This window comes from Cupressus sempervirens, chromosome 2 (assembly GCF_028749045.1).
Source record: "Cupressus sempervirens isolate cs-2001-9-10 chromosome 2, ASM2874904v1, whole genome shotgun sequence".
Taxonomy (NCBI): Eukaryota; Viridiplantae; Streptophyta; class Pinopsida; order Cupressales; family Cupressaceae; genus Cupressus; species Cupressus sempervirens.
In genome coordinates, this window is record NC_143119.1 from 444,194,171 (window position 1) to 444,212,148 (window position 17,978).

A 17,978-nucleotide genomic window follows, 5' to 3' on the forward strand; every position below is an offset into this window, starting at 1 on the left:
GCATCTTGTTTTAATTTTTGAGTAAATTGTTGAGGCAACACTTTATACCATGTACAACATGATCTGACATTTAAATTCCTTTATCATCCTACCTAATTTTTTCACGATGGATGTTATGAGACAAGCCAGCGTTCTGACACCTATCATTATGGAATTATTAACTTTCCATATCTGACTAGATTGAAATATCTAGTACTTGTAGTTACTAGTATTGAAAATACTCAGAAATGTGAAAATCAGAAGTGGACCATGCGTTCTCTTAAATTAGGGGAAGCGAGCCAGTTGCCACCTATGTTTGAATGACCACCACATCTACCGTTACCTATCCCCCCAATTACTGATCATAAAAAACCCAAAAAAATGATAGCACATGTACTAATAGCCAATTGCACATATACTAATAGTTGATCATTTTTAAGCTTTCTTGGTTGCTGATTGGTCCATTTGTGCAAAAAGTACTATTTTTATTGGTGAGCGGCTTTTTGGGGGTGAACATAACGGGTTCCGGGCAAATTCTTTAAAATGGCACTTTTAGACCAGCTCGCACTCTACAAGTTCTACAAAGAGCTTCATAAATCCTAAAAAGCTGAAAGGTTAGCTTTAAGCTCTTCCCTCACCAATGGAGGTTCATCAGAAAAATCGGCAAATTTTGAAATATGGATTAGAAGTTCTAGGTGCCCGAAGTTACCCTGGGCGGCTATTAGGTCTCCCCTACATTGGAACAAAAAAATGCAGATTCATGTGAAATAAAAACAAACATAACTGAATGATTAAGCTTTATAAATGAAGTGTTACAACATACATAGAACTACATTAGTGTACTCTAAGAACAGAAGTGTATTAGACAGACGCTTAAAGAAAAGTGAAACTCTAGGACTTGTAAGCCTGCATATCTACTATACGTGGCGTGTTTTCTGTTTAGCTGTGCAATTAATAACTCTTAATGGTCAAAGACTCAAATGTACACCGTGTACCGAAGCTGTACGATGCCCAAGCTCCATAGATAAAGATAGATAAAAGATAAAATTTTAATGTCCACGAGACTAAAAATAGCCTATTTGGATACATAGTAGCCTGTGGCATGCACATTTCACTTCAAATGATACAGCAGATAGCGGCAGACTTTTTTCATGAATGACAAATGGAGCGATGATCTGGATTTGATTGGCAATTTGATAGACACTACATTGAATTGTCGGAACTTATGTTTGCTTAGAAAAGAAGCAATTAATTATTATGTCACCAAATTGACCCCGACAACTTTGGAATTTTACTGTAACTTCCATTTGAAATTGTTTGTGTATGCCCATGGATGTTCTCAAGGAATTTTTTTGGTCAGAATTTGCAGTGCCTAGGGTGAATCCAATTTGTTCGCTTTCTTACTTTCATATTTTTGTATTGTTGGTTTTGGGTCCTCATGTTTGATCAGAGAACCATTTTTTTTTTCAATTTAATGAGATATGTGTGTGTTGGCTTTCTTATTTTTATGATATAATGTTTGTTTTTTGGGTTTGTCATGTTTGATTTTGGTATGTACGTGTGTGGTTTTAATTTTTTACTATATACCTATAAAATAATTGTGTGGGTGGATATGTGTACTTGAATGTATCCATGCATATATGTATGTGTGCATGCATATGTATGTTTGCATGCATGTCGATCAATAGCATGAACAATGCCCCAAGACCCCTATTGTTCCCCATCCCATTGAAGCAACCTCCCAAGGTATCTTTTTCTTATTTGACACACTTTTTATTATACACTATTTTTATCACTAGATCCTTTGTGGTTGAGTGTTAAGGAAATTTAAGGAGACTTCAAAGGGGTAGAAGAGCCTAGGTTTTGAGGTGGTGCGCACCAAATTTTTAGAAGATGTATTACAACTTGTTCACACGTGTGTGCGCGCGTTTGCCCGCATGCTGATCAATAACATGAATGCCACTCTAAGACCCCTATCCTTCCCCCATTTTATACAACTTCCCAAAGTTTCTTTTTCTTTTTGGATACACACTTTTTTTCCCATGCATGCTCTTCATATTGTCTGATCCTTTGTGGGTGAGTGGCAAGGAAAAAATGAGATTTCAAGCGGGTGTAAGGGCCTTGGTATTGAGAAGGTGTGCAACACCCTAGTGGCAAGGAAGGTGAAATTTGTAGAAGATGCATTACAACTTGTTCCAAATTAATGGATTGAGACAATGGAGTCCATTTTTAATTGTTGGGAGGGTGCAAAAAAATTTATTAAAAAAAAGACGAAAAAACAGCTCTTGATCAATATAGTGGTTGCTTCTTTTGAAGGAGCATTTTTTTTCGTAAGTTGTTATTATAAGAGATGAAAGATATTACTAATATAAACCTATAAACATTTTTGAAGTCTTGACAATTTCTTTTAATAGTGTGGTTTCTTGTTTAAACTACGGATCTTTATACACATGATGTTGCCTATTTGCGTAGTCAAATCTATATTGGGTGGTGAAAAAAAATTGCTTTAGTTACACGAGTTTAGTTAAGAGGTTGAAGAAATCCAATGTAACCACTAATGACAATAAATTGCACATCATATCTAGAATGTGTTTAAAATTGAAGCATGTTGAGGTACGTGAAAACAATTAAAAATTGTTTCAATTTAGTTTTTTTTTTTTTGAAGTATGTTTTCTTTCTTTTTTTTTCAAAAAGTTTGGTGAGGTACAATTTTTTTTCAGAATACAATTGATTTGACATGCCTTATGAAGGTAGAAGAGGCTCTTTGCTCTTATTTATTTGGAACACAATTGATTTGAGATGCCTTAAAAAGGTGAAAGAGGTACTTTGCTTTGACTTATTTGGAACACAATTGATTTATATGACAAGGGCTCTATATTTTTAAGTTTGAATATGTGTTTATTATTTCTAGGTACCAACCATAATTTCTACTCTAGAAATGTAAATTTGGTTCTATTGGATATTTGCTAACAACTAACAATTGAAACATGCTTATAAAAAAATTGAAAGATAAAATAAGAATCAAGATTGCCATTTCTTGTTGTTGAAAGTTTAATGGCTTCCTCTTGTGTTGCTAGGGTTTTTACGGTGCTTCAAACTCTTTGAATGGCTTCCAAGTCTCCAGTCAACATTGGTGGTATCAAACCAGTGCATGCCAAAGGTTCAATTATTGGGCCCCCTCGTAATGGGCCTCCTTGTGCGTCTATTGGGTCTACAGTGGTCACTACTAGCACTAATGGGTCTTTTGTTGGTTTTGATGTTTGCCATGGTAGCAATGGCTTGGGGTCTCTTAGGTTGGGGATTGTTCCTTTGGAGCCCCTCATGTTCTTGACATTTCTTAGGCTGCAACTACTTGGGTTGGATATGGGTTCTCTTTTTGTCATTCATGTTGTTGGTAGTGGATCGGTTTGGTGCCGAAGAAGGCATTGCACCTTGTCTAATACAAAGTGACAACAATTAATGACCAAAGGACCTAAGATCCCTTAACAATTAATTAGCCAAAGGACCAAAAATCCCTTAACTCTTTAATTATTTACTAAGGAGTGACAAAGGTAACCAAACTTCTTCAATAGGACCAAGAGACCATACCTAAGGGATACCTAAGGGCTTATGCATCATTGAGCATTACAACAACTTGATAAATCATGATGAAATACACAACAAAAGAATCCCCAAAGGAGATGTCCTAGCCCCCAACAACAATAGAATATAAATAATAACATAAAGATTTAGATCCAAAACAACACCAATTCTCATAATATAATCATAAGGTTTACATCCAACATGCCCAACTATAAGGCCTTTCGTGATGTAGGAGCATCCTGGGTTGCACTGCTATCCTGCATGTTTTCAATTTTTACTTTGCTACTGAAATTGGGTTTTGTTGAAACTATGTTTTCTGTTTTTTGGGTGCCTGTCGCAGACCATGTAACTAATTTTGTACAATGTATGAGAGGATGCGCTTTTCAAGGATTGAAGAGGGCCTAGAGTACTTCCTTGTGTTAAAGGCAGTTCCAATTCCTCATAACTTGGGAGATATGACAATTCTCTCAGAGTATCGATTGTTGGCAGTTTTGCGCAACAATTTTTGTGCTCGACTTTTGAGATGGATGTGCACATATCCTTGGTGAATCAGCCTTTGCGCACTTAAGGGGTTGTAGAGGACCTAAAATACTACCCACAGGTCGAAGTGTGAGTTCTAAATTCAATTGGAGCTAGGAGATATCATGATTTTGCTCAAACATCGATTTTTGGACATTTAATTGTTGATGCAGCCCGACTTGTGGCTCTTCAAGTATTTAATGTTAGGTTTATTTTCATGATGGGTATTTAATATTTGCTGAGAGCCAACTTGTGGCTTCTCTATGTTTTAGAATGATCTGTAAGCCGTTTTGGCTAGTATAAATAGAGTGTTTAGGTTTAGAGCTAGGGCAGTTTTTAGAGATGATTGGAGAGCAGAATTGGAAAGTGTGAATTTGCAATTGGATCTTGAATTTGGATGTATTTTGTATCTAGCCATAACCTAGAAGGTCTTACAACTAGGCATGTATGATGATATTTTCATGAATCAATAAAGAATCTCTCTCTCTCTCTCTCTCTCTCTCTCTCTCTCTCTCTCTCTCTCTCTCTCTCTATATATATATATATATATATATATATGGTGTTGTTCTCTTTTCTATTTGTTTTCGTTGTGTTAACTCTTGCATGGTGGCTTGGGTAGCTGAGTGTGCCTATTGGCCTTAGTCCCAACCTACCCTACATCAGGTGGTATCAAAGCTTGAGGTTCATCCTTGTGGAGATTGGATCATGTAGAACCTTGTTTCAGATTTGGTTGTAGGATTGCAGATCTACAGATTTGACCTATAACTTGCAGAGGATAACGATCTTCCAGGAACCTTATTTGTAAAGATTGTTCGTGGCATAGGAAATGTCGATAATGCTATATTGGATCAATTGAGACAAATTGCAGCCAAATTAGATGTTGTAGAGACAACTCAGAGGAGAGGAGCACATCTTGATGATGTAAGTGATGATGAAGCAGTAGCACCAAATCATAATCCAAAACCTAAAGAAGATCAAGATGGGAAAAGATTGTTAAGAGTGTTGCCTAGGGAAAATTCAAAGCCTGTTGTAGAAGTTGTTCCTTATGATGAAAAATTGGATGCCAATGTTGTGTTAGATTGGATCTCAGATATAGAGAAGTTCTTTGAATATGAAAACACTCCTAATAATAAGAAGGTGAAGATTACAGTCACTAGGTTGAAAGGTCATGCTTCACTGTGGTGGGAGCATTTGCAAACTAACAGACAAAGGAGAGGAAAGGAGAAGATTAGAACTTGGTCAAAGATTGTAAACAAGGTAAAGAAAAAATTCCTTCCTACTTACCAATTACCAAGTTAGCTTGCTGAGAAAGATGTAAAATTTGAGACAAAAGGACATGACTGTGAAAGAGTATACTGAGGAATTCTGTAGATTGGACATCAGATTTGGACATGTGGATGATGATGTTGAAAAAATTGCAAAGTACATAAATGGATTGAAATTTGAAATTCAAGATGAAATAAGTTTTGTGAAGTTGGAAAGTGTGGAAAAAGCATATCAATATGCCTTGAAAGCTGAGGAGATCTCGACAAAGAAGCATGAACAAAGACAAAGACGTAGAGGTGGTAGATTCTAGAGAGGCAAAGGTAGATCTTATGGTGAAGGTGGCAGATCTAACAGCTCTATGCATGATAAAGGAAAATTTGAATGAAAGAATGTTGACAAAGACAAGATCGAGTGGAAAGGTGGTAGTTCATACCGAGGAGGTATTGAATCTTACCGAGGAAGAGGTAATTCTTATTATAGAGGTAGTTTTCGTGGTAATTGTTTCAGATGTGGTAAAGAAGGGCATAGATATTTTGAATATAGATCTTCTAAAAGTAGACAGAATAATAGAAATGTTGTGATTCAAGGAGACATTGAGAGTTCACCAAGTGGACTTGAGGCTAGAGAAAATTTAATGGTGAGAATGACCTTATTTAATAAGAGAAGTGATGAGGAACCTGTCCTTAGAAGAAGTCTTTTCAAAACCAGATGTAAGATGGATGGAAAATCCTGCAAGGTAATCATTGATAGTGGAAGGTCAACAAATTTGGCATCTAAAAAGCTAGTTACAAAGTTGCAGTTGCAGAGGCTGAAACATCCCAAACCTTATCATGTTTTATAGATCAAAGATGAGCATAAGATATTGGTAAGTGAACAATGTATTGTGAATTTCAAGATTGAATATTACTTTGATGAAGTTTTGTGTGATATTATGCCCATGGATTGTTGTCATATTTTGTTAGGTAGACCTTGGCAATATGATAGATATGCTATGCATGATGGAAGATTGAATCAATATACTCTTTGGGTAAATGGGAAGAAACAAATATTACTGCCTTTGATTGAAAGTCCAGATGAGATTAGTTGTATTGCAATACAATTTTGCATGGTTAATGGAAAGCAATTTGAAAAGGAAGTAAAGAAGAATCAAGTTTTTTTTGCTATAGTTCCTAGAGGACCAAGTGTTGATAGTAATGACCAAGCAACCAAAGTTGGTAATGACAAAGTGAAAGTAGAAATTGCAGAATTGTTGAATGAGTATAAAGATATTGTTGCTGATGATATTCCTGATGGTTTACCTCCAATAAGAAGTATAAGTCATTGTATGGATCTGATTCCTGGAACTAGTTTGCCAAACAAAGCACCATATAGATTGACACCTACAAAGAATGAAGAACTTAACAGACAAGTGCATGAGTTGTTGTAGAAAGGTTTGATTAGAAAAAGTTTGAGTCCATGTGTTGTACTTGTTGTATTAGTACCTAAAAAGAATGGAGAATGTGTACTTATTTTAGAGCTATTAATAAGATCACAGTGAAATATAAGTTTCTTATGCCAAGGATGGATGACATAATGGATTGTTTGAGTGGAGCAAAGTATTTTACCAAGATTGATATGAAGAGTGGCTATCATCAGACTAGAATTAGAGAGGGTGATGAATGGAAGACTGCTTTCAAGATAAAAGATGGTTTGTATGAATGGTTGGTTATACCTTTTGGTTTGACTAATGCACCTAGTACTTTCATGAGGTTGAAGAATGAAGTTCTGAAAAGATTCTTAGGTAAGTTTGTGATTATTTATTTGGATGACATTTTGATATTGAGTAGGACTAAGGAAGAACATCTTGAGCATATTAGACAAGTATTGTAGAGGTTGAAAGAGGAAAAGTTGTTGATTAATTTGAAAAAAGTGTTCTTTTATGCAAGAGGAGATTGTGTATTTGAGATTTGTGATTTCAGTTGATGGATTGAAGATGGATCCTAAGAAGGTTAAAGCAATTTTGGAATGGCCTACACTTGAGAATGTGGGTGATGTAAGATCATTTCATGGTTTGGCTAGTTTTTATAGAAAGTTTATAAAGAATTTTACTGTTGTTTGTAATGCTATGACTAAGACAATGAGGGGAGATAAAAAGGAATTCAAGTGGACACATGAAGCTGATAAGAGTTTTGAAACTTTGAAATAAAATTTTGTTGAATTACCTATATTGGCTTTACCTAATTTCAACAAAGTATTTCAAGTTGAATTTGATGCAAGTGGTAATGTAATAGGAGCTGTATTAAGTGAAGAAAGTAAACGTGTTGCTTTTTTAGTGAGAAGTTGAATGATGCTAAAAGGAAGTATTCTATGTATGATCAAAATTTGTATGCTATTGTCCAAGCATTGAAGAAGTTGAGACATTATTTGATTCCTAAGGAGTTTGTGTTGTATATTGATCATAAAGTTTTACAATACTTGGAAAGTCAACATAAATTGAATCAGAGACATATGAAGTGAGTTGAGTATTTGCAAAATTTTACATTTGTAATTAAACACAAGATTGGAGTTACTAATAGAGTTGTTGATGCATTAAGTAGAAGACGTCCTTTGTTGACTAAAATGAAGGTTGAAGTTCTTGGTTTTGATTAAATGAAAGAGTTGTATGATACTGATCCTAATTTTTTTGAGGCGTGGAGAGAGTGCAGAGAACCAACTCTAACAAACCATATAAATAAATATGATGAATATTTTATTCAAGAAGGTATGTTGTTCAAATGTATTCAGTTGTGTATTCCTAGAAGTTCTATGAGGTTGAGGTCTGATTAAGGAAAATCATAGTGGTGGATTGACTGGACATTTTGGAATTGATAAGACATTGAGTTTGCTAAAAGAGAAGTATTATTGGCCACAAATGTATAATGATGTTCAAAAATTTGTAAAGAGTTGTGGAGTTTGTCAAGTTGCAAAAGGAGTGAGTCAAAATACTAATTTGTATACACCTATTACTATTCCTGAGAAACCTTGGAGTGATATCAGCATGTATTTTCTTCTTAGATTAACTAAGATAGTGAAGGGGTATGATTCCATATTTATTGTAGTGGATAGAGTTTCTAAGATGGCTTGTTTTATACCATGTAAGAAGGCATCAGATGTTGAGCATGTTGTTGAACCTTTCTTTAAAGAGATTGTGAGATTGTATGGATTACCAAGAAGCATTATTTTTTACAGAGACAGTAAGTTTGTTGATTATTTTTGGAAGACTTTGTGGAAGAAGATGGGTATTGAGTTGAAGTTTAGTTCTACATTCCATCCGCAGATAGATGCACAGACAAAGGTTGTAAATAGAAGCTTGGGTAATTTGTTGAGATGTTTAGTAGGGAATAAGCCAAGCAATTAGGAGATGGTATTGGCACAAGCTGAATTTGCATACAATAATTATGTGAATAGGAGTACAAGGAAGACACCTTTTGAGATTGTTAGTGGAATGAAGCCTAGAGGAGTATCAAATTTGAGAGATATTGCTAGTGAAGAAAAGAGAAGTGTTGCAGGAGAAGAATTTGTTGATTTTATTGAGTCTTGAGGAAGTGAAGTTGAGGATAGAAAAAAGTAATTAGAAGTATAAGGAGAATGATTATCAGTCTAGGAGACATCATGATTTTCAAGATGGTGATGAGATGATGGTTCATCTAAAGAAAGAAAGATTTCCTGTTGGAACATACAGTAAGCTAGTTTGGACCTTGTAAGATCTTGAAGAAGTTTGACAGTAGAAATGCTTATGAAATTGAGTTATCTGATGACATGGATATATCTCCTATATTCAATGTTGTTGATTTATACAAGTATCATGAGTCAGATGATGAAATTATTGTATCACAGGACTATTCTAAGAAGCAGATTGAAGAAGTTGAACATATTTTGGATCAAAGAGTTGGTAAGAGCACAAGGGGAAAAGATTATTATGAATATCTGGTGAAGTCGAAGAAAAAACCTATGGAAGATGCTTCATGGATTTCTCAATCTGAGTTGGATTCAGCTCAAGTTGTGAAATCTAAATGATTCAAGAGAATCATTTCTTCCAACCCTGGTTGTCTGATGCAGGAGCATTCTGGGTTGCACTACTATCCTACATGTTTTTAGTTTATACCTTGTTGCTAAAATTTTGTTTTGTTGAAACTGTGTTTTCTAGTTCCTGGGTGCCTGTTGCAGACTTTGTGACTATTTTCTTACAATGAATGAGATGATGCGCTCTTCAGGTATTGAAGAGGGCCTAGAGTACTTCCTTGTGTCAAAGGCACAAGTTCTAATTCCTCATAAGTTGGGAGATATGGCAATTGTTCTGAAGTATTAATTTCTGGTAGTTTTCCACGACAATTTTATGTGCTTGACTTTCAGGATGGATGTGCACTTATCCTTGGTGAATCAACCTTTGTGCACTTAAGGGTTGTAGAGGACCTAAAATAATACCCACTGTTCGAAGCGGAAGTTCTAATTCAATTGAAACTAGGAGATATCGTGATTTTGCTCGAACATCGATTTCTAAACATTTAATTGCTAATGCAGGTTGGCTTGTGGCTCTTCAAGTATTTAATGTTAGGTTTATTTTCATGATGGGTATTTAATATTTGTTGAGAGACAGCTTGTGGCTTCTCTATGTTCTAAAATGATCTATAAGGTGTTTTGGCTAGCATAAATAGAGTGTTTATGCTTAGAGCTAGGGTATTTTTTAGAGATGATTGGAGAGAAAAATTGGAAAGTTTGTATTTGCAGCTGGATCTTAGATTTGAATGTATTTCGTATCTGGTCGTAACCCAAAAGGCCTTATAGCTGGGCATGTATGATGATATTTTCATGAATCGATAAAGAATATTGTTCTCTCTCTATGGTGTTGTTCTCTTCTGTGTTTGTTTCCATTGTGTTAACTCTTGCATGGTGGTTTGGGTAGTTGAGTGTGCCTATTGGCCTTAGTTATTCCTGACCTACCCTGCATCATTTTGGGTTACGACCAAATACATGAGCAATTACAATAATAATTCTGAAGAGCTCACAAGATCTAAACTCTAGTTAGCCCAATCCAGTAGAAAACACTAAGAAGAATCTAAACTTTTTCTCTCAAGCCACTAAGCAACCTTCTTTCTTCCCAAGCCATACTTAGCTACTAGCTCTGCTAAAATTTTCTCTTTTCAACTACTCACTAGTACATTTGGGGTCAAATTGCAATGATGGTGTAATTTGTGGTCATTTTTATGTTTTTATTTTACAATTGAGCCTGAAGTCATTGCAATAACGACATTGACATCGTAATTGTGACGCCCGCGTGAGCATAAAAAACAATTTTAAAAAATGGCATAAATCATTCCCCATTTGTTTTGATTATGGAGAGTTGCATGGGAAAGAGGTGGAGAGCTTCGAATGAGGGTGGAGAGCTACTAACATTGATGTACCCTTGTGATCGGTGCATTTTGTTGTTGTACCCTTGTGATCTCTGTATTTCATTGCCATCCCCTTGTGATCTACGTACCCTTTCTCTGTGGTTTTCTTCAAGGGCAAGATGAGGTACCTATGTAAATGTATTTTTCCTTCTAAACATGTATGTCTTTATCTTTCCTTCTAAACATATATCTCTTTATATATTCATAGAGATCTTTTTAAAGGTGCTTATTACATATTAGCTCACAACAAAAAAAATTGATCTAGTTGCATACATATTCCAAAATCCAAATAATAAAACAATAAACCTCACTCAACCCATGCTAAATGACTTAGTTCAAGATCGTACACAAAAATAATGTAGACCACGAAAAATGGGCAGAGTTCGCAATAAATTTTACAAAAACATATCATAATAGATATTTTTAGAAAGAAACAAGCCATAAGCTAGTTAAATTGGTCTAGTTGCTGATTAGTTGGGTTGATTACAAATTATTATAGAACTGTCATCAAATCAAGTACAATAAAATGAACAATTAGTTGTTTCCAGCTAGCAAGATCAAATACAGTTTTCCAAGGTGATAAAATTGCATATGCAAATGTATCACTTGCATGCTTGGCATGAACTATATTCCCCAAATTATAAAGGTTGGATATAAAGGCTCCGGCACACGCTGGCCCAACAATGGCAGCCAAGGATGTAACCATGCATGTATTGGTACAATATCCCTATGAGGATCCCCAGTATTTATTTTTGCTATTAATTTGGGCATCCTATATGATCTTGAATGTTATGAGGTATTGAATCCAATAGTAACCTCTCCCATGTCTCTAGAAAATGTAGCATAGGTTTAGGGTTCCTTGGTTCCTAGGAATTTGTAACAACTATACTCACTGCTAGAAGAACAACTTCAATGAAGAGTTGAGTGAAAGGAATTGAAGAAGCAAGTTTCGCTTGTGTAGATGTCATAATCACGAGGCTCATTCCCTTGTAGAAGCCTCAACCACAATGACATTACCTCTAAACCATGCAAAGGATGTTGAAGTGGTTCCCAACCTTGAAACACTCTTATAAGAAATGGAAAAGCAAAAACATATGCATTACATGAAAAATTCCAAGGTGATCGGATGCTATTTCAAACAAAGATGAAGTTTTGACACAATAATGATTCATGTTTAACACCATTCACTCGCACGTGGATAAATCAATAGATGGCTAAGTTGAAGGAAAAATGAATTCCATTGAAATATCAACTAATGAAAGATGTAGAAGAACCAAATGAACTTTGGCATAGGTGTTTGATCCTCGATAGCTTTCATTTCAGCATTCAAGTTTCAAGATTGATCAATGCCCTCACTTGCAAACGTCTCATGTCAAGCACTTTTTGTACTATTTCAACGCCATGTTCTTGCTTATGAGCTAATAGTTCTTCAGGTGCATTTTCTTGTAAAACATTAATTCTATTGAACAATTGTATATTCTTAGAAAATGCATTCTTGTTTTCTATTACCATTGACAGGCTTCCCTTGAACAAAATCAAAATGAAGAGGCATAAATACATCAAATTTTTCTTTCAAAACCATATGTGCAAATATAAACATTAAGTACATGTCCAATATTTTTGCAAATATACACAGTAATTACACCAAATTTTTCTTTCAAAACCATATGTGTAGATATAAACGTTAAGTACAATATGTTTGATATTTTTGTAGATATACACATTAATTACACCAATTATTTTATTTCAAAACTATATGTGCAAATATAAACATTAAGTACAACATGTCCAATATTGTTTTAGATATACACATTAATTACACCAAATTTTTCTTTCTAAACAGTATGTGCAGATATAAACATTAAGTACAACATGTCCCATATTTTTCATATATACACATTAATTACACTAATTTTTTCTTTTAAAATCATGTGTAGATATAAACATTAAGTACAACATGTCCAATATTTTTGCAGATATACACAACCAACTCAATAAGCGTACAAGAATAAGTTATTTCCATGAAGAAGGATCATGTTAGATAATACAAAGGAATTTGATCAAAATAGGGTACCAACAAATAGGTATTTGTTAGATTTGTCTTCCTTGAGCGAGGAAAATGTAGGAATGGAAGAAGAAAATGAGACATTTAATATGTCTAAATCAAGGAGATCGACTCGAGGTCAAAATATTAGAAATAAATTCAATAAGTGCATGAAATTTTTCCTTGCTCAAGGAGGGTCATGTTCTTATGATGATGAGAGTGAAGGTGACTCCAATGTGCCCTTTAGGTACAAACATCTTCAAAAATAATGGGTCCTCAATGAACTTCCTCAAATAAACATTGATTTTTGTGTTGGAGAGAGGATATATTGCATAGCACCATCCTCATTACATGGTTTGGGTCTATTTTCCATGGATGACATAAAGGTCTCTTATAACAAGCTTGTTGAATTGATGGAGTATGTCGGACCTTGCTATGATTACAGTAGTTGGATGCAAATTGTTAGATATAAAAATTGTATGTGAGGTATGCACTCACTGAAAATTATATACAATAAAAAGTTAGTGAACAAAGTAAAATAGTAGCAATATGCATTGACGAAAGGCCAAAAAATCAGGGAATATTGTAGGTTTTATAAATAGTACACAACCTGCTCAACTAAGAAGCAACCTGATTGCATAGTTGAGGTGTGCAAGGGAAATCATGTATTCGTATGTGCAATAAAATTAATTCGTGGAGGTGAAGAGATTCTTATTGATTACATTTTGAATCACAAAGATATAAACAAGGCCATTATTATGGGGGAGGTGTTACGTACTATGCACATTTAAAATCAACTCCAATCAATGAATACAACAAACCATTAAATTTGTATTTTTTTTTGCTAACTTAGAATAATAACACGTGTGTTTTAACATGTCTCAATGATTTTTTTTTAAATGCAAGGCTACGGTATGGATCAACAACCATAGGATACACACGGTGGTGATGGTTCTTCTTTCCGACAGGTAAAACTGATTGTTGTACAAATTAGATACAAGAGATATGTTAATGTGTATTTTTTATTATGTTTTATTCTTCACTATTATTTTGGATTGATTTTAAATATTGAGCTAATAATATTGCTCTCCCAAATGAGTGTTGATCAAGAAAAAAGAAAGGAAAAAAAAGTAGCCCACAAGGACGAGGACCCATACGATGAGTTGGATGAATTTATTATTGATTTTGAGTCATCCCCTAATCTTTTGGTTGCATTGTAAAAGTTGATTCATAATATAGGAAGAAGGATATCACAATTGGCATCAACTCAACCTTGGATTCCTGCATTACAAAAGACAGAGGAGGTTGATGAACCTTCACATGGTTGACCCTGATTAGTAGAGAATATTAAACCATTCTTGAAACCAAGTGAAGCTCAACATTAACTTATGATTGCATGATAACTAACTATGTGAATCTCTTACTTTCAAGAAATGCAGAAGGATGCCATAGTCAAATTCATTGATTTATGACATTTATTTGTAGTGTATGAAGTATTCGAAAGAATGACTTTCTATGGGATTGCCTCAAATTATTCCTCTCTAAGGTATGTTATTGTTTCTATTTATTTGCAATCATGTTTGATTGTGTTGTTATTTTTACATCAACATCTTGGATCACATTCTATGATTCATCATATAAACAAGAGAAAGATATTAGAAAGCATGATCCAGTGTAAATAACATAATTAAAGTATTTAGCTTGATTTCTTATAAATTGCTTGCAGAATTGATGTTTTTGGGGTTTATCTTGCTTCTACTTACTGTTGGGAAGACACAAATTGCAGAGATTTTTATATCTGAGAGCTTAGGAGACTCTTTCCTTCCATGTCCAAAGGAGGCCTCAGAAGAAGAAGATAGTAGTGTTGAGGAGACTAAAATTTTTTCAATACATAGAAAGCTCATGTTCATAGCTTCTCATAAAACACCATTAAGGCAGAGCTTGGAAACATATGAGGTTGCAACTGGTCATTTTGCTTCAAAGGTAGAATTTTTTCCTTGTATATTCAGATCAAATGGAGCTATTTTTCTAATGGAAAGAAAATTAAATGATCTTGTACTTTCTTATTGTGATGTAGGGGAAGGTTCCTCTTATATCACAAGATGGACTCCATCAACTACATATCTTCATTTTTGTATTGGTAGTTTCTCATGTCTTGTCTTGCATTGTAATTACAACACTAGGATAGGAAAATGTATGAGTCACTAGGCTTTCCTCCTCTTATTGTTATATTTTTTATTTTCTCATTGAATGATTGCATTTGATGACTTTTTTTGTAAATTGGGAGACATGAAGAAGAATTTGAATAGTGGAAACAAATGATATTAGATTCTTCTAAAGTATACATTGATTCATGGTATTTTTTTAAAGTTTTAAATGAATCTTGTCGTACAAATTTACTTGATATGTTGGGAGGTAGTAGACTCAAAGGGTAAAAAAAATCTTCTAGGGTATATGAATACACCATAATTCATGTGATTGTGCATTCTATTGTTTCACAACGTTCTCATGAACTATTCTCATTATTTCTTTTGAGTGTGGCAATATGTTGAATAATATTACAAGGAGGAAGTAGAGGATCCTAAAGTCCGATCAACGATTTGTCCATAAAACATGACCAAATTAGCAAAGAAGACCACCACAATACGTCGTGTACTTGAACCTATGTGTCATTTTTTTGATAGTGGGAAACATTGGTCCCTTCAGAATGGACTCTCACTGTATGTTCTATATGACATGAAACGCTTAATGGAGAAAGCAGTTAACATTTATAATTTCACAATTTATAATCCTTGTTGCAAATTACAATATGCAAAAGTCAAATTTCCTTGGCTACATCTCTAGGTTTATATATGGTATCTACTTATTTGAATTTTGAATTTTACTTTCAAAATACTTTGGTTAAATTATAATTTATAAGTGAATATTTTAGTTACTAGTTCCAAATGCCAAGTTCACCTTTTCATTTTAACATTTTATGATATTTCATGCTTTTCTATTGGTTAATTTCCAGGTCATTCTACTCATTTTCTATTTTCCATGCTCACTAAACATATTGATCACAAGAATATGGTGTAGCAACCTCAAATGCAGATTAATATCATTGAAATTTATGTTATCCTTGCACAACAATCAAAATCACAAGCTTTTGTAGCAATGGTTGGTGTCATGTTTGATATGGCAAGGCATTTGTGCAAGAGCATGCATTGTACTTATGAGGCTTCCAATCTCAGTGATGATATAAACAACTCGAACAAGTCTTTTCAAGTTGCAATTGGAGAGTGTTTGGTGCAATTTGCAAAAAAGGTGATAAATATAATAGTTCTTTTCTTTTCTTGAATGCACATATTGTTTGAAACATATTAAATTATTATTAAATATCCACTAATATGTAGAGTTGGTCAATATAATTGTTCAACTTGTTTTTATAAAATCCTAAAGAGGTGCCAAGAAATGGTCTGCAAGAATAAGAAATGCCTATAGACAAGGAAAGTGGAGTTTTTCCTAGAAAAACATAGATGTTAGATAGTAAAGGAGTTTCATCACAATAACTTTTGGGTTTTTAGGTTGGTGATGTTGGTCAAATTCTTGACATGATGGCTATCTCATTGGAGAATCTTTCTACAACCACTATCGTAGCCAGAAAACAATTGCAACAATTCATCTTATTGCACATATCATATAATCTATACCAAATCATTCATATTATAATAAGACATGTCTTTGTTCCTTATATTCCTAGCTATTGCTAGCATCACTAGATAATTACTCAATTTTTTGGGTTCTCAAGACATAGGATCTCTCTTGTCCAAGATTTTTTAGGAAACAAGCTCTCTATGGTTGAGTGGACATCAATTGGCGCTTTTACTTTCCTCACTATTTGCTCAAGCAATATACCCTAAAAATATACCAGAAAATTTAGAGGTAGTTGCCAATACTTATAGGCTTGCATTATTGTTCTCTCGTGTCAAGGTAATCTATGTTTTAACTTTTAAGTTATATGCCTAACTTTCTCTTTAATTGCGTCAGTGCTTTGTTTGAGGAATATTACTTACTTAAAATGCTCATGTTTTTCTTTACAAGTTACTGCCTTAAGTATATTGTGCATTTCTTTACTTGGACATAAAAGTTGGATTATGGAAAATATGATCCATATTGTTTCAATGACTTCAATCATGCTTTAAAATATATTAAAATGTTGATTCAAGGCTTGTCCTCTAGCCCACAGGTCAGAAGGAAATTTAGGGTGTGTATGTGTGCATGGAGACCTCAACCAAGGTGGAGAAAATGTAAGAGATGACAGGATAAAACTTTATTCACTTTGCACACTTTCCTACAATTTCACCTTGCATCTAAAATAACTTCTCATAGGACACTATCAAATATTCCAGTACCTCATTCCTACCACAACTAGAATGGAGAGAAGACATTTTAAGTCAGATATCTACATATGTTGCACACATGATTTTTGCAATCTGTTCTACCAACTTCTTCATTTTGTTGCTACAAAAAAGTTACAAGTGAATTCCATGGTGATAGATGAAATAGGAAATTGAACCTGTGTGGAAGTATGTTGAAGATGGTTGTGTCAATTTGGGGTATTCAACTAAAATGATATGCAAGCTAAATTAATGATTCCACATTTTGGATGAATGCCTACAAGAGAACAGTCATGAGGCATTTGCTCACATAATTCACACACAATCTTTAAATGGGCACATTGATTGTGCATGGCACAATTAATGGAAGACGCGTCATCTTTTGAGGAAGGTCTGTACATTCTGATAATTTTTGTGGGCCTCAAACAAAAGTTGTGGAAAACCATTGCCAACAACCATGGCTGTTGAGAAGTACTAAAAGGCGATGAGCTTGAGAAATGTGAAACCAACTGAATGTTTTCATCATTGTCTCTCTCTAACTATACATCTCTTTTGGTAGTCATAACACTGAGCAGCTGGATAGCTCGCATCAATTCCAATTGGTTAAGCTTTGTATTTTAATTTTGATGGGTTTTAAGTGTAATTTGTTTAAGTGATTGTAAATATTTTATAAATAGTAATGTACATTAGTTTGAGAGATTAGTAATAAGGTCACATTGTATATGTATTGATAGTTTTCTTGTCTTATTTTATTGGTGTCAACAACTATAGAAAATTATAACAATTTGAAGTAGAGTACAT